This window comes from Scyliorhinus canicula, chromosome 3 (genome assembly GCF_902713615.1).
Source record: "Scyliorhinus canicula chromosome 3, sScyCan1.1, whole genome shotgun sequence".
Classification (NCBI taxonomy): Eukaryota; Metazoa; Chordata; class Chondrichthyes; order Carcharhiniformes; family Scyliorhinidae; genus Scyliorhinus; species Scyliorhinus canicula.
Window position 1 is genome coordinate 177,472,534 of NC_052148.1, and position 26,986 is coordinate 177,499,519.

General features: G+C 47.0%; 1 protein-coding gene across 2 annotated transcripts in view; it reads right to left on the reverse strand.

The window, feature by feature from the left end:
- LOC119963145 (annexin A3-like) overlaps positions 1-14,899 on the reverse strand; it is a 103,231-nt gene extending 88,332 nt beyond the window's left edge. Inside the window, exon 1 of one of the 2 annotated variants that reach the window (XM_038791811.1) lies at positions 14,799-14,899. The gene's annotated coding sequence lies outside the window, so the exon portion shown is untranslated. The remainder of the gene's footprint in view (positions 1-14,798) is intronic. The other variant, XM_038791810.1, reaches the window with a different exon arrangement.
- Positions 14,900-26,986: the final 12,087 nt, after the last annotated feature.

Genomic DNA, 26,986 nt, shown 5'->3' on the forward strand with positions numbered 1-26,986 from the left:
TCCCCACATAAAGTATCCCTGTTCTCCTATCTTTTTAAGGAACAAAGGTGAATCTGCTCCTTGCACTTCACTAATACTGGTAATGCAGTCTGGTACCAGGAAGATTCAGTGCCAGTTTTCCAATCCCTTCGCTGCACTCCTGCCAGAGATGTGGTGGGAGTGCATTAGAAGGACTATAGTTTTGAGGTTTTTGCAGCAAAAAAAATACACGTTTGGTGCTTTTGTTTGTTGCAAAAATAGTCCTAAATTACAATTGTTGTGTTTCTGAATAATTGCTGGAGCTTTTAACTGCCAGTCTATTCTCCAACTTTGGAGAAATTAAAAAAGGTATGCTTAAGCGCGTTCCAGTTTTGAGATGATGCGTACAGTATTAGGCAGATCACAGGCCTATGTAGAATGAGTTGACTCTTTGCAATGGGGGTTCTACAAGTGACCTCAGTGGTCACAGATTGAGGTGGAAAAAGGCAGAAAGCAGAAAGAACACCTGGGCAACTCTTACCTTCTCCAGGCTTAGGATACAGGATTAAACTAGAGTCATAGATTATACAGCACAGACAGAGGTAATTCAACTGATTGAACCAATTCTGTCTCTTTGAAGGAATGATCCAATTAGTCCCACTCCCCTCTTCTCCTACAGCATGCATTTTCTTCCTTTCTTTATGTTGATGTCCAACTATTGCAATTCTACTTCCAATCTGACTTAATACAGGCCAAGGATTATCATTGGCACCATTTTTCTCTCAGAACTTGATTATAATTATGTATACCCACTGCACCAGAGAGCTTGGAGGATTTTAATAACATTTAAATATAGGCCTGTATTTGCAAGAGGGTTACACCCGGAGCATTCTTACAATTAGACTGATTTATGGCACAGTGTATCTGACTAACATTTGAATAAAAGTACAAATTTCTTCAGCTAGTTGTTAGACTAGCTTCTTTTTCTTTAGTCAAAGGATCATTATGTTCTAGTTACTACTGAGACATGTCATTCCATGGTCAGGACATTCTTTCAACCAAAGTACTACTCAAAGTTTTGACATGATACCATCCTGCGCTTGATATAATTATAACAGAGCACATAATGCAGTCAATCACAGACAAACAAGTCAGAAGGGACAACTCCAACAGTATAATTAACTGCAGCCCAGACACAAGGTTGCCTGAATTTTAAAAAAATAACTCCATCTCTCATTTTCAAAAGTAGGACTCGTAAAACAGTGGAAACATACATTTTAAGTATATTATAATGCACTCGGTGTGAGGCAACTGGATCTTTGTTGTGGAATTCTTCATATTTTGATGCATTCATTCCATTCGGCACGTCACAATAATACACAAAAATCTTGTCTTCTGTAAGTATGGTTACAAAGTGAGTGAACATACTCAAAGTGCTTCATATTTCTGACCCTCGGAAATAAAGAGCTTGCCTTGATATAATACCATATTACAGAATATCCCAAAGTACTTCACAGAGAACGAATTGCTTTCAAGTGCAGTTGCTGCTGGTGTTATCAATCAGCAATCACCTTTTTATTTGGTGCTGTTGATTGAGGAAAGAATATTGACCAGGTTACCTGCCTTTCTGTTCTTCAATTCATGTCATGGGTTTTTTAAAACATATTTTTAAATCATAGAAAAGATAAATTAGACATCATAGTATCACCTTGTCTGAAGAGTGGCACCTCCGAGATTGCCTCACCCTTTCACTGTTGCACACAGCCACTCAGTAATGATTGGGAGATTAGAAGGCCATGAACACTGTCATATGCTCATTTGAAGTGATTCCAAACTTCCCAAACCTTATCGAGAATTATTGGTGCTGATGGCCAAGCTTGCAATATGATGCAGCTTGACAGGTGGGGATCACCTATGTGAAGCCAGCCAACAGTCTAAGGTGACCGGGAGGAGGGTGGCTTTGCGCACAGGAGAAACATTCTGCCCTCACAAAAATATAAGATAAAAAATAATTTAGCCTCTGTAGACATGACACATTTGGTTGCACTCTTGCCCCTCAGTCATAAGATTTTGGGTTTCCAAATCCCACCCCAGGCTTGATAAAAATCAAGGCTAACACTATAGTGAGGTGTGAAGGGAGTTCTGCACTGTTAGAGATGCCACCTTTCAGATGAGACATGAAACTAAAGCCCCATCTGCCTGTTTGGATAGATGTAAAAGATCCTATAACACAATTTCGAAGAGGACCCATAGTGTCCTGGAAATTATTTATCCCTTAATCAATATCACAAATAACATTACCTGGTCATATGGTTGAGGTTTGCTGTGAGCAAATTGGCTATCTCGCTTCCTACATTACAACAGTGATTACACTTCAAACGTCCTTCATTGGCTATAAAACTCTTGGAGACATCCAGTAGTTGTGAAAAGTGTTATATAAAAGCAAGTCTTTCTTTTCTTTGAGCAGCCCCTTTAAAGACCATTGCTCAGGCTGTTTAACATCACTACAAATGGGCTGTATGTCCACTGATTTGTACTTCAAAATTGCAATTGTGGTCCTGTGTATCATTATATAGTTCTCAGAGGCAACACGTGGGCACAACATGTTGGTATTTTCTTGCACCATGTGAAGCAAGGAAAGTCACAGGTTCACAACTCTCAGATTCACAGGAAAAATGTGAGGCACTTTCCAACTGAAAGAACAAATAGCAAGGACTCATGTGGAATGCATGGCAAATCACAGTGCAGAACTCCCTTCGAGGGCAAGAAGTGCAGAAAATTATAGAATCATACAGTGCAGAAGGAGGCCATTCAGCCCATCAAGTCTGCACTGACCTTCCGAAAGAGCACCCTACTCGGCCCACTCCCCTGCCCTAGGCCCATAACCCCACCTAACCTTTGGAAACAAAGGAGAAATTTAGATGGCCAATCCACCTAACCGGCGCATCTTTGGACAAATGTGGACATTCACCCAAGTATTATGAAGGGGCCTAAGAGTAGGGTAGAAAAGTACAAAAAATAAAGGTTCATTTCAACTTGCAGTGCTGGGAGTGAAACCAGTTCCAGCTGATTGATTATCCGCTTTTTATTATAAATGGGAGTTTGACCCATCATCGTCCATTTGCAGTCAACGATAAAGTTTTTAAAAAAAATGTTAGATTACCAATTATTTTTTCCAATTAAGGGGCAATTTAGAGTGGCCAATCCACCTACTCTGCACATTTTTGGGTTGTGGGGGCGAAACCCACGCAGACACAGGGAGAACGTGCAAACTCCACACTGACAGTGACCCAGAGCTGGGATCGAACCTGGGACCTCAGCGCCGTGAGGCGGTTGTGCTAACCACTAGGCCACCGTGCTGCCCGTCAACGATAAAGTTAAAGTTCACCGCAACATTTCTACAAATTAAATTAAAGAAAATTGCAGCAATAAGTTTGCAAATATTAAATTAAAAGCATTAGAGGAAGGATTTTTCAGAAAGCGGAGAGTAGATAAAATTGTATTTTTTTAAATGTTCATAAATGATGTGCATGATGATGCTTGATTTAATCTTGAATTCTACTTTCTTTCTGATCAGCTAGTGGAGACATTACCATATGTAGAAACACAGATATAAAGATGAGATCCTATCCTTCTTAATATAGCACAATAGTACACTTTATCAGTGATGATATCCTTTTAGTCACATTAACTTCATCCAGCATGTTAACATCAGTAGGAGTAAACTTAAAGAAATAAAGCTTAATTAGAAGAATGTCTACTACAAAATATCCCATGATCTTACTTACTTACATTTGATGAATTTGCCTTTGAAGTATCAGGCATATTTACAGCAAAAAAAATCTGACACGCTTTCAATGTGATTTGACATGATAGCCTGAATTCTCTGCTGTCCGTCCCCAGCAGCGGGGTCCCCGATGTGGCGGAGAATTGAAAAACCGGGATTGGCATTGGGCGTGGTGGCCGCCGGTCTGGTCGCAATGCTCTGCCCCCCCCCCCCCCCCCCCCCCCCCCAAATCTGGCGGCAGGATTGAGGTTCGCCCCCACGCACCAGCGAGAGAATGTAAATGATTGCAAATGGGTCTCAATGACCCATTTGTATCCATTTAGCAGGCCTGGCACACTATTCTCTGGCCCACCGTGATTCTCCGGTCTTCTGGGCTGCGAATCATATGGGTGGGGTTTATTACAGGTCTCACCAAAAGTGAGCCTGACGTGGTGAATCCCGCAGTGGACCAAGGGGGTAACCCCTTAAGGGAGTTGCTCCAAAGTCCACCTTCCCCCCCCCCCCAACAATGCACTACCTGCCCACACCTCCTCTACCAGACTTCCCCCCTCCACCGACAAGCCCCCCCCAGAGACCTCCAAAGGAAGAGACCCTCTTAATAGGGAGACCCCCGGGACCCCCTTAATAGGGAGACTCCCTCCAGGGCCCCTATGTCTCCCTAGTTAGGGAGTCCCTGGGGGTGGGGGGGTGGGATGAGTCACCCCAGTACTTGGCGGAAAGGGGGGGCACCGAGGCAATCTGTGGATGGCGGGCTGATTTGCAGTGCGGGGCGGGGGTGCCACGGGACTTCGCTATCAGGCTCCCTGTTCAAAATGGTGGCCCGATAGTGGGATTCCCTCAGGAAACCCTTGTATTCCATGCCATGCATTAGTTTGAATGGCAAGGAATACTGAATTGCTTCCTGATTTTCCCTCCCAGGGGGAATGTAAATCAGTAGCAATTGTGCTCTGGCGGGAGAACAGTCTCCCAAACGGAGAATCTTGCCCGATATTACTGGTGAATTACTAAATTATCTTCTGTATATTTAAAGATCTGCATTTAATATCGGGCAGAGTTTTCTGCTCTTGCCAATGGCAGGAATTGTGGCGGGGGGGGGGGGGGGGGGGGGGGGGGGGGGGGCACTTATTTTGGCATGACTGGAATAAGTCAGTTTTCCGCCAGTGGAAAATTAGTATAGAAGTTTGTTCTCCCGACATTGATGGCAGGTTCAAGGCAGGCTGAGTTTCCCGAAGCACAATTTCAGGAACCTCATTTACATTCTTTGGCATCTCAATAAAGCTAATTAAAGGGCCAACTTGCCGGATTGAAATTCATCCTCCGAATTAAATTCACCTACAACAAGAATTTAGAATGTGCACCTTTTTTGGGAACATTTTTTATTGAGGTATCCATAATACATACATATATACAAAAGCCAACCATGGCAACAGATAACAAAACCTCTCCTCCCTCCACCCCCCCACCCCCCCCAAACCCCCAACCACAGCCCCAACTCAGCCACTGATACCCTGGTAGTGCCTCCCTTTTTCAACCTATCCCCTCTCCAAACAGAAAGTTAACTCCCATGCCCCCCTTCCCTTGTTGATGAATCAATACTCCTTAAAGAAGTCGATAAACAGCTTCCACCTGAAGGTGAATCCCACCTCCACCTCTTGAATGGGGAACTTCATTTTTGACAAATGCGGAACTCAGAGCAACCTCCACCCCCAATATCTTTGACATAACGTCTGAAAATCCCTTCCAAAACTCCCTGAACCTCGGACATGCCCAAAACATATGCCCCACCCCCCTTCCACCCCCCTTCCACCCCCACAAAGAACCGACTCATCCTGGACGCCATCATCGGGCTCTATTTACTACCTTAAATTTAATAAGATTCAACCAAGCATATGATGAGGACACCTTCACCCTCTGCAAAGCTTCCCTCCACACTCCAACCCCAACGTCTTGTACTTGACCTCCTCCATGGGAATACATCCCCTCTTCACAATTTAAATTCTTGTTGGGGATTAATTTAATTCGGAGGATGAATTGAAATCTGGCGAGATGGCACTTTACACTCCCTCTTCATCAGTTCCTCATACATGTCCGCAACCTCCCCCCACCCCCCACCCCCGCCCACGTCATCCTCGGACAAGAGCTTATCCTGCAGCACCGGGGGCAGCAGCAACGGAAAGGACGGCACCTCCTTCCTAACAAAGTCCCTAACCTGCAGATACCTGAACCTATTCACCTTTGGTTAACTGGTACATACCCTCGAGTTCTTAAAGTCTGCAAACAAATCCCTGAAGTACTCTATTCCCACCTACCGCCACCCTTGGAACTTCGCATCCAATACCGCCGGTGCAAACCTATGATTGTCGCAAATCAGCACCCACAGCAACATTCCTTCCAACCCCAAGAGCTGTCTACATTGGGTCCAAACCCTCAATGTTGATATCACCACCAGACTCGTGGAGTACTGAGACTGGAAGGGGCACCAACAGCAGTACCCTCAAACTGAATCCCCTCCATCCGCACCCAAACAGATCGCTCCTCCACTGCACATTTTCTAGCTATTGCAATGTTTGCTTCCCAATAGTTATTCAACAAGCTCGGCAATGCCACCCCCCCCCCCCCCACCCCCGACACACGCACCAGTGCAGCCTTCCCCGCCCACACATACCTCAAAATCAACCCATTCACCTTCCTAAAGGAGCAAAAATCGTGAGGTTCTGAAATGCAAACAAAACCTTTGGCAGCACCGTCATCTTCACCGTCTGCACGTGCCCCACCAAAGACAATGGTAGCACATCCCACCTCCTGAAGTCTGCCTTCATCCCCTCCACCAGTCACGCCAGGTAGCTTGTGCAGCTGAGCCTAACTCCTCACCACCTGTGATATTGAAAACTAACCCCCACCACCCAAAATGGCAATTTCCCCCAGCCTCCTATCCTATCCCTGTGCATCAATTGGGAACACCTCGCTTTTCCCCATATTCAACTGAAAAGTGGCCAAACTCACCCAGAATCCCCATGATCCTATCAAGCTCCCAACTGGATCTGAAATATACAACACGAGGTCATCTGTGTACAAAGAAACTCAGTGCTCAACAACCTTCCTTGCTCAATTCCCCTCCACCTCCTCGACCCCCTAAGCTCCATTGCCAACAGTCCTTTCGCTAGGGCAAAGAACAGCAGCGAGAACGAGCACCCCTGCCCAAAGAAAGCCAAACTAACCTTGTTTGTCTGAACACTCCCCCTTAGGGCTTTGGTGCCTTAGGCGCCATGTAGAGGAGCCAAGCCCAATCCACAAAACCCTACCCAAATGAACCCAACGCCTCAATCAAATACGCCCATTCAACCCGATCGAACGCCTTCTCCGCATCCATTCCGACTACCACTTCCACTTCTTGTCCCTCCGAGGGCATCATAATAACATTAAACAGCTTCCGTACATTTTTCGATAGCTGCCACCCCTTCATGAACCCCGTCTGATCTTCTATCACCTCGGCATGAACTCCTCTATCCACGACGCCAGTACCTTTGACAACAACATTCAGTAGCGAAATCAGGACAATCTGCACTGCTCTGGTGTCTTTGTCCTTCTTTAAAATGAGCGATATAGAGGGAGCTCCCCCCTTACCTTTGACTCGTTGTACATCCCAACAAACATCCGGGCCTTCCCCACCTGCATCAATCCCATTCAACTCATCACCTCACTCAGCCTAATCGGGGGCCCCAGTCCCTGCACCTTCAACTCCTCAACCCTCAGGAATTCCAACCCATCCAAAAACCGCCTCATCCCTTAAACCCCCACTACAGGCTCTGAATCGTACAACCTCCGATAGAAGGCCCCAAAAACACAATTCGCCCCTTCGGCTCCGATACCACCTTGCCACGCCCTCACCTCCACCCCCAATCTCTCTGGCCACCTGCTTCCTCAAATGATGTGCAAGCATCCCATTTGCTTTCTCCCCATACTCATAAACCCCCCTCTGGCTCTATGCAACTGTCCCACTGCTTTTCCAGTGGACACCATCCCAAACTCCATCTGGAGTCTCTGCCTCTCCTTTAGTAACGCTACCTCAGGTGCCACCAAATATCTCCGGTCAATCCTCAAGATGTCTTCCCCCAACCTCAGCGTCTCAGCCCATTCCACTCTTTCAGTGCACCAGAAACGATATAAATTTCCCCCTTACCACCGCTTTCAGCGCCTCCCACAACATGGCAGCAGAAACCTCCCCTGTATTATTCTGCTCCACATAATTTCAAATGGTCACTCTCATTCTCTCACAGGCCCCTTTGTCTGCCTGCAACCCCACATTCAACTTCCACTTCAGTTGCTGAGCCTCCCACTGTACCACCCGCACTCCACCCAGTGTGGCGCATGGTCAGAGACCACAATCGCCGAATACTCCAATTCAACCACCCCTGCCAAAACCAGTTTGTCTAACACGAATAAATCAATCCGGGAGTACACCCGGTGTATATGTGAGAAGTCCGAAAGCTCCTTCGCCCTCAGCCTCTCAAACCGCCATGGGTCCGCCCACGCCCGCATAGGCTCCATAAACCCCATCAACTCCCTCGCCATAGCCAAAACCTTCAGGGACCGAGGACACAAGCGGTACACCCTAGGATCCAGAACTGTGTTAATATCTCTCCCCATAATCAGCTGATGTGTTTCCAGGTCCGGAATCTTTGCTAGAACCCGCGTCAAAAAATCCATATCATCCCAATTTGGGGCATATAGATTCACTAGGACCACAGGCGCCCCCTCTAGGTTACCGCTAACCATCACAAACCTACCCCCAGGATCAGTTACAATACTACCGACCTCAAAGGCCACCCTCCTGTTGACCAGCACTGCCACTCCACCTTGTCTTCATATCCAGCTGCAAGTGGAACACCTGCCCCACTCAGTCTTTCCACAGCCTAGTCTGCCCTCACCCCCCCCCCCCCCCCACATTCTTTCTTGAAATTTCACAACGTTTTGGCCTCAACTACTTTCTGTGATAGCAAATTACAGATTCACCATTCTATTGGTGAAGATATTTCTCCGCACCCAGCCCTAAAAGGCTTACCCCTTATCTTCAAACAATCACCACTAGTTCTGGACTCTTTCCCCCCCCCCCCCCCCCCCCCCCCCCCAAAACATCGGGAACACTCTTTCTGAATCTACCCTATCTTGTAAGTTTCTATGAGAAGGAAACGTGCTGGGATCTCGGGGCGATAGGCAAAGACCCCCTCCACAACCAACTTCTCCAACACATACCTGCCACATACTTTGCAGCCTGCGTTCCCTCGAATCCCTCAGGCAACCCCATGATCCAGAGATTCTGTCTCCTGGAACGTTCTTCTGGTCCTCCGCCTTCTCCCTCAACTTCTTATGGCTGTCCGCCATGAGCACCACCTCCGCTTCTAGTGAGGCAAGCAGGCCCTCATGCCCCCCCACCGATTCCTCCACCTCCTGAAATGGAAGACCCTGCACCTCCAGCCTCTGCTCCACTCTCTCAATAGCCGCCCTAAGCAGCTCTACCGCCTTTGCCCGGTCCTCTGAGGGCACATGCCTCTGTTGCTGGAACTTTACATTCAAAAAGTCCACAAACTGTTCAGTAGTCCACTGAATGGGCAATGACACCTCACCACCCTCCGCCATCTTTTCCTGTGTCGCAGCCCTCGAAGTGGGAGGATGGTCTTTTTAGGTGAAGTTCAAAGTCAGCACAATCGCCAACCAAAAGAACACCCTAATAATTAGGAGGCAACTGGATGTCACAGGTGCTCAGTTGTGTTCTCCTCTCTCGGGTGATGCCGGCATTGCAGCAGGTTTGCTTTAGACTCATGGATCTCATAACATTGAAATCCCAGCAAGTTTTGTAGCTGTCGTTCATTCTGTGCCACATGCCAATTGATGCAGCTGAGGCAGATAAGAAGGATGCAGATTCCTCCAAGGGGCACAGTCAGAAAATGGACGCCAGCCAACTCACAACTCCAAATCTCCATTCTCTTGGCTGAATGGTCTTGGCTCACGAGGGATCATACAGTTAATCTTTGTATGCTGCTGCAAAGGCAATGGTCTCTCCATAGAGTATTAAGGGTAGTGGCGACAAGTGAAATAGTGGCAGAAGGAGACTTCTTGCACACATAGCTGACAACACACTAGTCAGAGAGTGATTCCCCTGTGCAGTCATATATGATGGGAGGAACAGTCATCTCTGGACCTCCAGGATGTCCTTTATCTGGAAGGGGTGGGACTACCATATCTAGATGGAGACCAGGCGAAGGGCTTAGCACTGGCCTGCTGGCTTTGAGATGGAGGAAAACCTATAAACAACATGCTCACTAAATATATCTCTTTCAATTTGTTCACACACTGACTGAGGCATCGTGATGCATGGCACAGGCAGCCCTGCTTTGCTCCTGTCTCTCACCCAGCTGAGAAGGGGGACCCATCACCAATTGGCACAGTATCAGCAGAACATGAGCCTGGGCAGTAAGGGGCACCAGGGCCTCCAGAAATATCAAGATGGCGGTGAACATGTACCACTGCAACGGTGAGCACTGGCCCAATCATGCATATATTGCCGCCGGCATTCGTATTGAGGGATAAGCAAAAGGCAGTGCTGGAGGTGCTCTCGTACATCCTTGAATGTGGTTGCTCCCATCTACAAGCTTCTTCAGTACGAGCTAGAGGAGTAATATGAAACTCTTGGGGCTGGATTCTCTGCCGTCGGGATGCTCCATTTTGTCGGCAGCCCGCGGGTTTCCCGATGGCGTGGGGCTGCCCCACAATGGGAAACCCATTGACCAGCCGGCGGGATGGAGAATCCAGCGCCTGGTCTGCGTTGAACGAATGTTTATCTGAGATATTAAAATATGACGGCAGGACCTTCGGCCCCATGTGGTGACGGCATGGCGGGCAATTTCCAACCCACCCCGCAACAAGATTCACTGAGCTCCTCACAGATGCCAGCAGAAGGTTGTGTGTGTTCAGTCATCCCATCACACTATAGCAATTAGGCCAACTTGTCCACCTGCTGCTTGACTTAGACTCCAGAGTGGAAAATTTCTTGCTATCAGTATCTCACAATTAAGTCCAACCATATAAGCAATTTCAAACATGTCAAATATAAGTATAGAAGCCCAATCTCCCATAACTAATAGTTCTTAAGTTATATGTATACCACACTATTCATATCGCTTCCTTTCTCAAAAAAAACAGAATATTCAATATTCTGATGAAAGGTCAGAGATCTCTTAACTTTGTTTTGCTCTCCACAGTTGCAGCTTGACCTGCTGAGTAGCTGAGTACTTCCACCATTTTCTGTTATAATTTCAGTACATTATATAGCCTGGTACACAAAAGAATTGCAATGTATAAAATAAGAATGCTTTACAATTTTCAATCTAACAGTCAAAGGACTTAGTTTAATAATTATACTGGGATTCGCCAGAATATAATTTAATTCGATAGGCAGTTGTGAAGAAATTCAATGTTATTTTATGGCTTCACCATTCGTATGTTCGTATGTAACGACACCTCACACCCTCCGCCATCTTTTCCTGTGTCGCGGGAAATATTAATTTGAACTCTTAGATTACTCTGTTCATCAATACCCGTCAGTGTCGTTCCATTGAATAAAGGATTCCATCCTTGGTCCGATATTTATGGGAAAGTGGGAGGGAGTGGGGGCTGGGTGGAGGGACTGTGAAGGCTGCGTAACCCAGTAATGATTGAGAGATCTTCAAAGCTAGGTAGTGCCGGATATTATAAAGATTGGGGGTAAATCATAAAACCAGGAAGGGAGGTTGGTTATGGAGCTTGTAAAGCTGGGAAAGAGATTGTAAAGACTGTTTGGGCTTTGGGGCAATCATGAAGGCTAGCAGAGTGGTGGAGGGGTGATTGTATAGACCATAAAAATGGGGAAAGGGTGGAAAGCAGCTCAGAACGGTTGGGGGGGGAGAGAGGTTAAAGGTCTGGGAGGGGTTGGAAATACTGGCGAGGAGGCGGGGAATAGGGATTGGAATGACATCATTAAAATATTTAAATCATGCACCTGCCTCTGGGAGTAGGCTCCACACCCGCTCCCAAACTTTTTTTTATTTTAACCCCCATCTTTACCCAAAAAGCATATATCCTGACTTGTTCTTTCTTACTGATCAATAAACTTTCTATCCAAGCTGCCTTAAAATTCACATTCTGAAAATCCAGACAAACTATATCTACTGGGCGATATTCTCCGCTGCCGAGACTAAGTGCCCATGCCATCGTGAACGCCGTTACGTTTCATGACGGCGTGAACAGGTCCCGGGCACGACCTGTTCTGGCTGCAATAGGGGGCCAACATGGCACTGGAGTGGTTCACACCACTGGCGCCGCGCCAACCCGCGCATGCGCAGTTGGGGCAGCTCATTCCCGCGCATGCGCAGTTGGGCCACGCCATCCTGTGTATGCGCGGGAAACTTCTTACGCGCGCCGGCCCCTCACCAACATGGCGCCGGTGTTCTGGGGCCGACCGCGGAAGGAGGTAGGCCCGGGAGGGAGGCTGGCCCACCGATCGGTGGGCCCCAATCCCGGGCCAGACCCCATTGGAGGCCCCCCCAGTGAAGAAGCCCCCCTCCACCCCCCAGCGTTGCCGCACAATTCCCGGCAGCAACCGGAGGTGGACAGCGCCGGCGGGAACCTGTCGTGTCGGAGCAGCTGCTCGGAGAATCCAGGCCGGAGAATCACCACTCGCCGTTTGCAGCGATTCTCCAAGTAGCCCGGCGCTGGTTTCAGGGGGGTGGGAGAATTGCGTGCGGGGGTCGAAGCGGCGTGGCGCAATTCGTGCGGGCCACTTGGAGAATCGCTGCAAACGGCGAGTGGCGATTCTCCAGCCTGGATTCTCCGAGCGGCTGCTCTGACACGACACGACATCTATGATGTGCTGAGATAGTGAGAAGTGCTGTATAAATGCAAATCTTCCTCTAAAAATTTCAGGTTCTTTTGAATCTCATTTTCTACCCACAGAACGTTTGCTTTTTGGTGCACCCTATTTCAGTCTTTTGGAAGGGATTTCATAGAATGATAGAATTTACTGTGCAGAAGGAGGCTGTTCGGCCCATCAAGTCTACACTGGCCCTTGGAAAGAATAACCTACTCAAGCCCACACCTTCACCCTATCCCTGTAAGCCAGTAACCCCACTTAACCTTTTTGGACACTAAGGGCAATTTAGCATGGCAAATCCACCTAACTTGCACATCTTTGGACTGTGGGAGAAAACCGGAGCACCCGGAGGAAACCCACGCAGACACGGGGAGAATGTGCAGACAGTGACCCAAGCCGGGAATCAAACCTGGGACCCTGGAGCTGTGAAGCAACTGTGCTACCATGCTGCCCTATTTACTTTCTATGCATCTAATTTTTAACCTTCCTGGCCACTCCAGTCAATTTGACCTAGATCCCTCTCTGTCTCTTTAAACGTTTACCTTTGTCCAGTCCATCATGCGAATCCTAGTCCTGTTATTATGCATTTCCATCCTCATGTGGAACATATTGCATTCGCCTTCTACGTCTGCCTTCACATCAATGCTTGCTCAATTCATTTCACAGAAGTAAAATCAAGCAATTCTGCTTTTGTCATTGCTACATGAACATGAGTTAGGAAGCTGTCATGAATACATTCCACAAAATATGATCACACGCATTAAATTAGCACTAGTTTGTCTTGCAAAGGTTGTAATCAACCAATTTTATTCCTCCTTGTTTCTGCAAATCTCTCCAAACTTCATGAAAGTTTAACCCAATTGCTCAGTGGACTGTAATGCAGAGAGTTGCACCATTTCCTTTTGCATTTCTCGCTCATCATATGGATTTTGACTTGACACAGCATCCTAGAGCATCCTTCCTTTCTAATGCAAAGACAGAAATCTTTAACAACACTACGATTCCACTCCTCCAGGGGATGGCTTACAGTACTGAGGCAATGCACTTAGTAAAGTAATAAATAGTCTCAAAAAGTATTGTATATAATTTGTAGCATACAAGTTATATTTTTTTACGCTTGTCTAATTATTAATATTTAATAAAAGTGCATTTAAACATAAATCATTATAATGACCAATTTATAAACTTGCTCAAAAACATCTGTCCCTGTCAGCCAATCTGTTGTCCTGAACTGGGAAAGTATATAATGATCTAGACTTTGCCGTCAGTGGTGAAGGAATAATATTTGCTGCTGACCTTAAAAGAAAGCTGTCAACAAAGATATATTGATGCCTATGGTGCAAATTGCCTCACTCCTGTCAAGGGGATCTTCAGGTGTCTTCAGTGATGTCATCAAGCAGAATAACCAGCTAATCATATTGAAGAATTTGCACAGACAGAAAACCAGGGAATGTAAACCACTGACTTCCTTCACTTGTAACCTTAAATTTTATAGATACTGAAATAAGTGATTTGGACATACAGGTGGGATTAAGTTAGAAGCTAAAATATTGTAAACAAACTTTCTTTAAAAATTCAATATTTGTAGAATTCTTCTTATCATAATGGTGAAATCTAACATTCACCAACTATAAAATTGCTCTTTAAAGGCCAAGGAGGCTGGTTAGTAGTAACAATGAAATGAGGGCATGGTTAAAAACCCAGCTACATCTCATTCAACAAGGTGCAACTTTCTCAATGGTCTTTGCAGCAAGGCTGATCGCGTTAGAGTAACATTCTCACCAATTCAATGCTTTCTAATTAATTAGGCGGACTTAACTACCATGTTCTTTGGAGCAATTAGAATCAATGACAGCAACTTCATGATTTCTGTGTTTACTCAACACATGTGGGGACTTCAGAACTTGCTGTAGATTCAGAAGAGGGATGGCAGTTGTTGGTAACAATTTCACTGACAAACGTTTTTGTATTTACAGCAAAATTCTAGGGCTTATTTAATGTAAATAAATTATGATTTAATAACATGTGAGTTTTCAATATTCTCTTTCCATGTGTCAACAAAGAAAAACATTAAAAAGTGCAACAATTTTGTACATTTTACAAATACATATAAATATGGAAAGAAAGCGAGAGACCCCAACGATTTACCTTCCTCTTTGTGTGACCCTTCACCCTTAGTCACAACAGCTAGCAGAAGTGTTCTGGAACTCAAATCGACCCGTTTGCTCTGTGTTCTCTTTATATACACAATAAGTGGGAGGAAGTGATGCCGTTTGGGCATTACAGTACGTTTTTGTGGTTTTCGACTAAGAGCCACAGAACTGCCTGCTTTTGCCTTCAATTACAGATTTATATCGTAGCCACACCAAAGAGGAGGACTATTCACCACTAGCTGCAAATCGAGGGTTTGCACAAAATCACACTCTTTACTGTGGCTCAGCCACGAAGTAAAGTAGGAATGGTCTCCTTTGGTGAAATTCCCCCTACTGCGATAAAACTAAAAATGGAATAAAACCACATTCAGCATACGCCTTATCCATGCTTGTCAAACATGCATGTCGGTGTAGTGATGACCTTAAATCCATATTCTAAGAATGCGTTCTACAATGGATGATTATTATCCCTGTCTCATCACTAGTGTTTCAAGATCATCATCAGATTTTTCCTGTCAACCACTGAATATTTCATTGTTTTTGCTTTTAATGTTCACCATAAACACTTGCAAGTACGTATGTATCAAGTGTGGAGAATTTCCTCAAATAAACTGCACATTTATTAAAATATTTTTTTAAAATACAGACTTTGGTGATATACGTGTAGAACATAATTTGAAAAGGTGCAGAGAATTCCTCCTATATGATTAGCTCCAGATTTCCTTGTATCCTGACATGGGTGTAATAAAATAGTTTTTAAATAAAGCAAGATGTGTAATTTTGTTCTTTGAGGTATATCAAAGAAAATAGTTATTTGCCCCTATTTAGTTTCGGAAAAAGCACCAAAAAAGATTTAAGGGGATTAAATCGTTCAGCACTGGATTGGCACAAATTAATTGGGCTTAAAGTTTTCATCTGCACATTTTGGGTCAAGTGATTTCTGTTTGCTGTACCATGGTGCAACAGCAACTGCAGTAAGAGGGCAGGTCTAGGTTGTATAGGTCTAGGTTGTACAGAGATTGACGGCACACCAGTTGTAATATAAAGAACCCTATAGGAAGTGAATACACTGTGTCAGAGTTAATTATTTGGGCAAGATGGAGACCCAGTACATACAGAATGATGCTCAGCTTTGACAGGAAGCCTGAGATTGGCTGGTTGATCCCTAAAGATTTGGACAGTCTCACCAGCGGCGGGTTTGATGGCGGGCAGGAGCGGAAAATTTGGAGTGAGGCCAAAAGTCAGATTCCCGCTGGGGGACAAACAATCAGAATTTTCCTCTCATCACTGTGATGGTGGATCAGCTTTGCTGCTGATCCATGTTGAGAATGCTATCAGCATATAATGAATACACATTAGCATCACAACTAGCCAGAATCACATACCCCCAACCAATTACGTACCATGCCAGCGGGAAATTAGACCCCGTCTCAATCACGATCAGATATAAGTGGCGTGTAGTCGTCTACCCGCACTTCACTTGTGACTTTTAGGTGAGTGCAACATTCACCGCGTACCTGCTACAGCACTGCTCCAGGTTTCTCAGCAATGCTAGTGTGAGCCTTCACTGCTGGGGCTGCTCACATCGGTTGCCTCAAGTGTTGAGCTGGTCTGCTCACGTGGCTGCCTCGAGTGTTGACCTGGTTTGCTCACCGTGGCTGCCACGCGACTGCAGCAGGGCAGAAACTCACATGGCGACTGGGTCGGTGGTGGGAAGATGGCGGAGACATGAGGGTGAAGGGGGTTTGGTAGAGTTGAAAGTGGGGTGGGAGGAAGATGGCACGAAGAGGGAAGGTTGGAACCCGGCATGGTACAGCAAAACACAGACGGGGGTTGATGGAATTCAATTTGCCTGAAGGGGAGGGAATGCATACAGACTCTAGATTATGAAAGGGGAAACTGATTTGTGTCGTACAAGAGGGAAGGGTTGCACAAGACCCATGGAGGGGGTGGGGGAAGGGAAACGGTTTGTGGTCATTCACTAAGGAGCCGGAAAGCTGAGTGAAAGACAATCATAGTCCCTGGACTGATGCCAATAGTTTATGGTGAGAGATTAAAGGCAGTCCTGGAGCTCTGTGGGATGCATGTCATGTCCTTGCTCAAGGGAGGGACAAAGCATGTGCACTCAATGGGGATTAGGTGCAGCTTGGTGTGCAGGGTGTCTGGCTTGGTACAGTATTGGACTGCAGATGGGATGGTCATGGTTAAGGGAGGCACCTTAGCATGTTGTGATAACACTCACGAGGACCATGGCGGTCAATAACTGATTCCCCTGTGGGGCTCAGAGAGTACGAGTTCCAGAGTAGTAGTGGGCAGCCACCCGCCCAGCTGGGATTCGTTAGTGAGCCCTTTAAAAGCTGCTCTCAGGCCCAGACCGGAAGTTCCTATAATCCTGGGCTGGGACATTTGTGTTGTACTCTGAGGCAGCGATTTTATCTTTTGAGTTAAAATAAACCTGTTTAGCTGCCTTCTTCTTGTTTCCTGGATTACTACAACTGTAAATGGGGAAAACCCTGGTGGGCCGGATTGGACATGTCAACATTTTTAGATAGATTGTCTTTTCCAGTGACGGGGGGTGAGAGACGGGAAGACTTGGAGGCCCCATTAGGCCCGAGGAGATTTTGATGGGTATTGGGTAGATGCAGACAGGTAAAGCGCCTGGACCATGATGGGTTTCCTGTCGAATTTTACAAGATGTTTGTGGATCAATTGATCCTGTTACTGGTGGACGTTAAATGATTCTTTGTCCCGGGATTCTTTACCCGCTACACTTTTGCAGGTCTCTATTCCTCTTCTGTTGAAGAAGGATAAGGACCCCATGGAGTATTGGTCATACAGGTCTATCTCACTATTGAATATTGATGCCAAAATACTGCCCAAGGTGCTGTTGTTGAGGCTGGAGCCCTGTCTCCCTGGGGTAATTGCAGAGGATCAATCAGGCTTTGTTGAGCGTCGGCAACCGTCAGCCGATGTTCATCAGCTGTTGAATATTTTCCTCTCCCCTTCTACTGGGCCTGAGCCAGAGGTGATTGTGCGTTTGGATGCCAAGAAAGCATTTGATAGGATGGAGTGGAGGTACCTTTTTGAAATCCTTGAGAGGTTCATCTGGGGCCAAAGTTTATTTCATGGGTACGATTATTTTTTTTTTGAATTTTTGCAATTAAGGGGCAATTTAGCGTGGCCAATTCGCCTATCCTGCACATCTTTGGGCTGTGGGGGTGAGACCCATACAGATATGGGGATAGGACACGGACAGTGACCCGGGGCTGAACCCAGGTCCTCGGCTCCGTGAGGCAGTATAGGTACGATTATTGTATTCAACCACCACAGCTACTGTTTGTACCAATGCCTTGAGTTTGGTGTACCTCTTATTGAATAGGGGGACAAGACACGGGTGTCTGATGTCCCTCTCCTATTTGTTTTAGCAATTGAACCCTTAGCCATTACTTTGAGAGTTTTGGGTATGTGGAAGGGGATAAAGCGGGAAGGGATGGAGTACAGGGTGTTCTTGTATGTTGATGATCTGCTGCTTTATGTTACGCATCCGGTCCCCACTGTGGATGAAATAGTAAAGATACTGAGGAGCTTTGGTTCCTTTTTGGGATTCAAGTTGAATCTGCAAAAAAGCGAGTATTTTCCGGTTAAACCACTGGGGAGGGGAGCCAACTTGGGGGTGCTGCCTTTTCAGCTTGCCAGATCTTGCTTCAGGTGTCTGGGTGGCCCACGATTAGGCACAACTCCATAAATTGAACTACATGAGTCTGGTGAGTAAGGTTAAGTACAATTTGCAAAAGCTTCCGGAGTCCTTAGCATGGAGTGTCCAGTCTATTAAAATTAATATTCTCCCTAGGTTTTTGTTTGTTTTTCAATGTCTTCCTGTTTTTCTCGATAACATTTTTTCACAAGGTTGATAGGCTGATATTTCCCTTTATATGGGCGGGCAGAGCCCCGAGGATCCGCAGGGCAGTTCTTCAAAGGGATAGCCAGTTGGGGGCCTCGCGTTTCCCAATTTGCTTTGTATTTATTGGGCAGCCAATGTTGAGAAGGTGCAGGGGTGGTGCCTTCATCTGGGTTCCGTATGGGGACAGGTGGAGGTGAGATGGTGTAGGAGATCTAGTTTGGGGGCGCTGCTTCCGTTTTCTCTGGCGTGGTACTCTTCGAACCCAATGGTTGTGTCGCCTCGTAGGATATAGAGACAATTGAGGCAGCGCTTTAAGATTGGATCCATATTAAGGTTTGCCCCTATTTGTGTTAATCATTTATCTGAGCCATCAAAACTGAACACCACGGGCGGAATTATCCGAGCCTGCGCTGTGTCGGAGAATCGCGGGTACGCGGGGAATTCGCGCCATGCCGCTCCTGCGCCGGCACGCGATTCTCCGGCGACCGGAGAATCTGTGGCAATCGTGCCCGGTTGCCATGGTGTCCGTCAGGGGCCGCTGAAAGAGGCCCACATGCCGATTCTTCGCAGTCAACCAGCCGTACTCTCGCCGGGTTCGCCGAGTCCCGTCAGCGTGGTTCCAACCTGGCGAGAGCTGCGTCTTGCAGCCGCGGTGGACGTCCTGGTGGGGGTGCACGATCTGACTCTGGGGGGTCCTCCACAGGGTCCAGGCAGGGGCTTCCGATCGGCGGGCGCCCGCGATCTGGAGAGGCCTACCTGCTTCTGCGCGGGCCCAGCCGTCAGAGAGAGCCGTCGTGTGAATGCTCAGATGCGAAGACGGCCGTCGGCGCATGCGCGGACCTGCGCCAGCCATGCAGGACCGCCTTTCGGCACCGGATCAGCACATATCAGCTATTCCGAATATAGGTCTGGAGCCTTGTCCTTTAGTCATCATTTTTGGGTTGTTGGACTCACTGGGGTTGCAAATGGCAGTGAAGGCAACGTCCTCACCTTTGCCTCATTGAGTGCCCGGTGAGAGTTCTGTTGGGGTGGAGGTCTCCTACTCCAACGCCTTGGTATGGTTGGGTGACCTAATGGAATTCTTACTTGATGAAAACCAAGTCTGGGGGTCGGTTGATGGTTTATGAGGTGGCAAACAGACATAGAACATAGAACATAGAACATAGAACAGTACAGCACAGAACAGGCCCTTCGGCCCTCAATGTTGTGCCGAGCCATGATCACCCTACTCAACCCACGTATCCACCCTATACCCGTAACCCAACAACCCCCCCCTTAACCTTACTTTTATTAGGACGCTACGGGCAATTTAGCATGGCCAATCCACCTAACCCTCGACTCCATGGTTCATTAAGCCCTCCCTGAGGATTCTCATCCATGCTGTCCAGGAAAGGCAGGAGGTTCCCTATCCGAGGGATGGGAGCAGAAGTCCTCCCAGCTGACCAGGTCGGCCTTGGGTGATGTCACCAGGGAGGTCAGCACTCGTGCAATATCATCTTCATATGGCTTGTCTGATTCCTCGCCCTTGTCAAATTAATTCCCTTCCAAATCCTCCTCATCTGAAGAGACATCTAGCTTCTCAATGTCTCCCTCATGAACCCCGCCCCCCCCCCCCCCCCCCCCCCCCCCCCCCCCCCCCCCCCTCCACCCAATTTGCAGTGCGAGGTTGTGCAGGTCACAGTGAACAATGATGATGCGGGACACTCTCTGTGGTGAGTATTTTAGAGTGTAGCTGATCAGTCCAAACATCTGAAATACATCATTACGAGGTCACAAATTAGCTAGACGTTCAGACAGCTGAATCCTTTTCTGTTCATGAATCTCACAGGCTGCTGTCAGGGGCCTCTCATTGTCACGTGTGTGTAGTTGATGGTGCCCTGTACATGCAGCGAATCCCACAGCTCTGGCAGCGTGGTTTGCTTCATCCACGCAGAATGACACGTGATGGTGAGCTTTACTGGAAAGAGCATCGATCATCTCCTGTGTGCATTTGTGTGTCACTGACTGTGAGATTCCTCAAAGGTCCCCAGTGGAGTCCTGGAAGGATCCACTTGCCAAAAATTTCAGTGCAGCAGTGGTAACTTTCAGAGCAACTGGCATCGGATGCCCTCCATGTCCGCTTGAATTCCTGACGGAGAATGTGGCAAATATGAGCTACCAAATCTCTGATCAAGCAAAGGCACCTGCGCCACTCACTTATGCTCATCTCCATTTGTAAGCTGTGATTTCTGTATGCCCTTAGTCGCACCAAACATTTTAATGAATTTGTCCCCTCCTCATCGGCATCTGGAAGTTCCTGGGGCTCCGCTGGCTCTTATCCCTCAAGGCAATGGTCTTCCTGAAGCTGTGCCAATCAGCAACAGCCTTTCTCATTCTAATCAAAACGATCAAGAAAGCAATGTTGTCTGCAGCCTGCATTCACCACTCCCCCTTGTATCTATAAACAGATACAGTTGAGCAATCAATTATAGTTCTCGTGGAAGAGTCTCACTCCATATACAAGGCAGGAATGCAGTCTCTAGCCCTTGATTTACCCTCAAACTGCCATTGCATTCTAAGGCCACCCAAAAAAGATGATGTCAGCCTAGAGGACAATGCATCGCTGCGCTTTCCCTTCAGACGTGACTGCACATTCACAGTGAGGGTCTTAATTATGGTCAAAGGATCCAGTCCGAGGAATCACAGTTAACCTTGTGCCTGTTGCCCTCCAGTAGCCTTGACAATAACTATCGATTCCCAATCCTTGTACTTATGTCCTGACTGTAAGCATGGTGCCTTAAATGCTGTGACCAGTACACTGGGACATGGAGGCTTGCAGGGTCCACACTGCTTCAGGGCATCATATGTGGTCCTTGATTGTTTGGCTCTACATACATTCTGATATATCTTTGCAAGGATCAGATGCCAGTTAAGACCATATGCACTGCAGCATCTAAACTTAATGGATTTTCGCACACCATGCGAAAGAGCCAAGATAATTCGTTATGCTTTAGACCCTTGAGTACAGCACTCAGCTGAGCCATACTCTCCATGATCTGCGCAGGGATTTTATAGGGTACCCCTCCAACCGGCCAAATGTTACAGTGCTGAACTCCTCTCATGCTCCGAGTCTAGCTCGTTTTTCCAACTGTGTATTTGTAATGTGGGCCTCGAAAATGGTACTGCTGACCTTTGACTGGGAGACCAGTTTCCAACTTTCATCTTTCGCCTACCAAGTCCCTTCCATCCTCGCCCCCTCCCCCCTCCTCTCCGCCTCCTAATCCTACTTCCTCCCACCATTATCCAGCCTCTCCCTGTTACCCCTCACTCCCCATCATTATCCATGTGGTTACTTCTGTTCTCCCCACTGAACCCTTCAATGTTGATGACCCAATACCCTTTGTCGACCTGACCCCACCCCTCCTCGAGGCCATATGGCACATCATTAGCCACCAGAGAGATCTTCTGAACCCACCAAAGCCAATGTAAATTTGCATGGCTCACCTGTCCCACTGCCGGGGAACCTGCATCAGGGGTCAACTTCGGCGGGCAGGACCAGAGGACTTTTTGGGACATCCCCCTCATGACAGCATCCAATATCCCTCCTTAACTATTTAGCTACCAACTTGCAGTATACAGGTGCCATCCCGGAACAGTACCGTGCCCTTTGCCTCTCACTATGATGACTCGACCCCCAGGATCAAATTCTTTACGTGATTGAACATATCCATCATGACCATACTATGCATGACTGTAACTTCCCAAAAAGGGAGCCCAAGGTCAGGACCAAGATATGTGGGCCCGTAGAGCACACTAACATGGCCCACACCACCCCAGGACAGTCTCTACAATATGCACCAAACAGCATGCCTAAAACCCAGGACAGTCTCTTTAATATGCCCCCAACAGTATGCCTTAGCCCCAGAACAGTTTCTAAAATATGCCCCTGACAGCGTGGCCTCAGCCCCAAGACAGTCTTGGCTCCTCCTTACAACTCTTGCCCGGGACAGTCTTTCTCTACTCCACTCTGTTCTTTGACCAGTTTCCAGTCCTGCCTTAGTCTCCTCCCTGCCCCCCCCATGTTGCACACTCCTCTCCTGCCCCCAGTACTGCCTCCGTCTCTCCCAACCCCACTAGTTTTGTCATCCATGCCCAGCTTTGGCACAGGCAGTGATACAAGCACTCAAAATGTCAGAGCAATACTCTTAAAGATAGGCAAAAGCAGAGTCAACTGCCCTTGAAGTTGATGATGAAATGAAACTCGCTAGGTATGTGTCACTAATATACATTTAAACAAACCTTTCTAAATTTCCACTGGCGGTTATTAATTTAGACGGGTAATGTAATTCCAGTCAGTTGTCCTTTAAATGAGGTTTCATGAGATGCAAGTGAATGTAAATGTGGTTCCCAACATAAATCAGCAGGAAACTTGACCCGCCTTTAATCTGTCATCAAAATTGGGAGAACAAAATTCCAAACTAATTTCTTGCCGCAGGAAATTGACATTTCTCCATATCCCCAAATTAAGTGCCCCCATCTGCCATGATACCTGCCATTGGCGGAAGTGGAAAATTGCACCCAACATCTTAACATAAGGTTAACTCTCATGAAAAATTTTTTGAAAACAAACAGGAACAGTTAAGCCCTCCTTCACTATGCAATCACTGAAATATAATTCGGAAATATAATTGAAGCAATGCACGATTGAGACAACGTGTGGAACATTTAACTTGTGTCCGTCTCTCAGTGCCAGCAATTTCTGCTTAAATGCTCTTGTGTTCTTTTTCAGAACAAAAATAATTTTGCTTCAGTTGAGCAGAAGAACTCTGTGTACGAAAATTCCCTCTGTGTATTGTGCGTAACAATATTGTAAAAACTGGGGGCGGGTTTCTCCATCCCGTTGCACCAGATTTCTGGTGCAGCGTGCCCACGAGAATTTCCGTCTTGCCAGCCGGCCAATGGGGTTTCCCATTGTTGGCAGCTCCACGCCGTTGGGTCGGAGAATTGGTGGGGGGCGCGAGAATCCCGCCACGCCGCTTCGCCACCAGGCTGCCAGAGAATTACCGGCAATCACGCCCTCGTGGTCGCCACACCGCCGGTTGGGGGGCCATTGAAAGCGGCCCGCACGGAGATTCTCCGTGCTTGATGGGCCAGGTGCCCGCCGAGTCCCGCCAATGTGGTTTACATATGGTCCCACATGGCGGGACTTCGGCTTTCTGGCTGCGGGGGCTGTCCTGGTGGGAGGGGGCAGGGGGATCTGACTCTGGGGGGGGGGTCACCACGGTGGCCAGGCCAGCGATCGGGGGCTACCGATCGGCGGGCATGCTCATTCCAGGGGTGCCGGCTGTGGCGCACATGCGCGGACCCGAGCCGGCCATATAGGGCCAGCTTTCGGCGCCAGAGCAGCGCACAGCACTCCGGCGCCATTCTAGCCCCCGAGGAAGGGGAGAATGAGTGGGCCTGGAGGCGCGTTGACACCGGCGTCAACACTTGGCCGGGATAATGGGCTGCTGGTACCACGGAGAATCCTGACACGGAGAACCCAGCCTTAGATGTTTTTTAATTGCATAGTGAAAAAAGGAAATCATTGTTTTCTGATAATGAAAGAATGTCAGGAATTACAACATATTTTCAATGCAACTGAACTTATTGTCCATCAGCATATTTGGTACTGGGAGTGTATGTGCTGTAAATGTGACATCAAAGTTCATTTGCTGTTGTGTAAGTGTGATGATTGAAAATACATTTCCTATTTCTGACACATGTATTTTGTTGACTTGTATGTAGTCTAATTGTAAAGCCTACTTTAGCTATAAGAGCGGCAATAGTTTGTGTCTTCTGAGGTAACTCACCAGCTGCATGGGATATATCAGTCATGCTACCTCCAACTGTGACTGCCTCTGAAGTACCTACTCGAGACCACTTGATGGAATTGCTGAGAGGTCAATTGGTCTTGGGTTCTGTACCTGTAATCACTTGTGAATGGCTGCACCCTGGCACAAGTTTCACCACATTTACATGAGATAAATACCTGCTCCTGTGTTTCTACACACATGTAAACTCTCCACATGAAGCCCATAATCATATTGCCAATTGCACGCTGTCTTAACCCCACCCTCATTGTTGCTACTGTGCATTCTTCACACAAATTCAATCAGGATTACTGGATGTTAACTATCAGTACAATATCCTCCTGGCTTGAACCCAATTGTATGGAAGCAAGTTCTGATGTCTGTAAAGGCCTGCATCCTGTGATAATGAATGTAGTCCACAAGGCCCGTGGTCTGCAGCTACTCGTCTGTAATCATTTCATGCTTGTTCTGTCATTTCATCACCGATATCCTCTGTGTTTCACTCAGTGTTTGATCAACCATATAAACAACTTACATTTATATAGTGCCTTAAAAGTAAAACATTACCTCCTAAATAATGCACAACGCTTCATTATGTGCAGTACATGTCTGGATCTATATATTTGTATTTGCAGTGATTTTCCGTGGCTGCTGGCACTGGATTAAGGCAGGATGAACTTTGAATTAATTTATATATCACAATCTGAAAGAACAAGGCAATTCTACATTTATATATCGAAATGATTTGCCCGGATAACTTTGTAGTTTATCTTCTTTTTACAGACTTTCTGCATTATTTCATTGTTTATGGCCCGAGGTTCATTGTCCTTGGATGTCTTCCCAGGTTTTTTTTGTCAATGAGTGACAACAGTGGACTTTCCTACAATACCAAAGTTTGTTCCTTCTTTGCATCAAAGGGCAAGAATATCTATAACATGGTCTTTGAATCTTGCCTTGTAATTTTGTCTTTGTAATTGAAAAGCTTTACTAGTCTCCTGTGCAGTTGCCTGAATGAAAATTACGGCATTTATAGGGATTAATTGGCAATTCACGTCATTGAATGTTAAAGCAGCTTTATTTTAGGTGAGGATCAAGCGAAAACATTGCACATGTTGGAAACCTGAAATAAAATCAGAAACTGTGAGAAACGTACAGCAGGTGAGGAGCAAACCAATGAACTCAGTTTGACAGTTTTGTGCTAATTAGTGTGAGAATGCAGCCAGTTATTTCTATGTCACTACATATTGGTTGAGAGAAAAGTATTTAGGGGCCTTTGAAATCAGTGCTTTCTATCTTTTTGGTAAAAGCTGATTTTCTTCCGTGGGCTGGATTTTCTGTGCAACCCGACACGTGTTTTTCTATAAAATGTTTTTTATTGGGTTTTTGCACATAGTATATTTATAAGTGTGCACAAAGAAGAAGAAGGAAAAAGAAGATAATACACACAAGATAAACACAATAACACTATATAATTAGAAAAATCATGTAAATAAAAACTAAAAAACCCAAGGGGTGGGGAAGTAAAAACTGGGGAAGTGCATATACATCGAGAGACTGGAGAGACAATTGCTGTATACATGTCTGGGGGGAGGGGGGGTGGAGGGGGGGGAAACCGTCCCTTTCTTTTCATCTGTTTTTTTTTAACAAAGAGAGTATATACAACACCAGTAATGCAAAATAGATCTGGGTACAAGCAATTCCCACCTGTCAATGAAGATATTGCATTTATTTAGGGAGGCTTTCAAAGTGTCCTTGGAGCATTTCCTCTGCACTCTAGTGTCGTTGTCTCTGATTGCACTGCTCCTTTCGCCCCACTGCTGCTCCTCCTGCCCCTGATTGCACTGCTCCTTTCGCCCCACTGCTGCTCCTCCTGCCCCTGATTGCACTGCTCCTTTCGCCCCATTGCTGCTCCTCCTGCTCCTCCTGCCCCTGATTGCACTGCTCCTTTCGCCCCACTGCTGCTCCTCCTGCCCGATTGCACTGCTCCTTTCGCCCCGTTGCTGGTCCTCCTGCCCCTGATTGCACTGCTCCTTTCGCCCCACTGCTGCTCCTACTGCCTCTGATTGCACTGCTCCCTTCGCCCCACTGCTGCTCCTCCTGCCCCTGATTGCACTGCTCCTCTCGCCCCACTGCTGCTCCTCCTGCCCCTGATTGCACTGCTCCTCTCGCCCCACTGCTGCTCCTCCTGCCCCTGATTGCACTGCTCCTCTCGCCCCACTGCTGCTCCTTCTGCCCCTGATTGCACTGCTCCTTTCGCCCCACTGCTGCTCCTCCTGCCCCTGATTGCACTGCTCCTTTCGCCCCACTGCTGCTCCTCCTGCCCCTGATTGCACTGCTCCTTTTGCCCCACTGCTGCTCCTCCTGCCTCTGATTGCACTGCTCCTTTCGCCCCACTGCTGCTCCTCCTGCCCCTGATTGCACTGCTCCTCTCGCCCCACTGCTGCTCCTCCT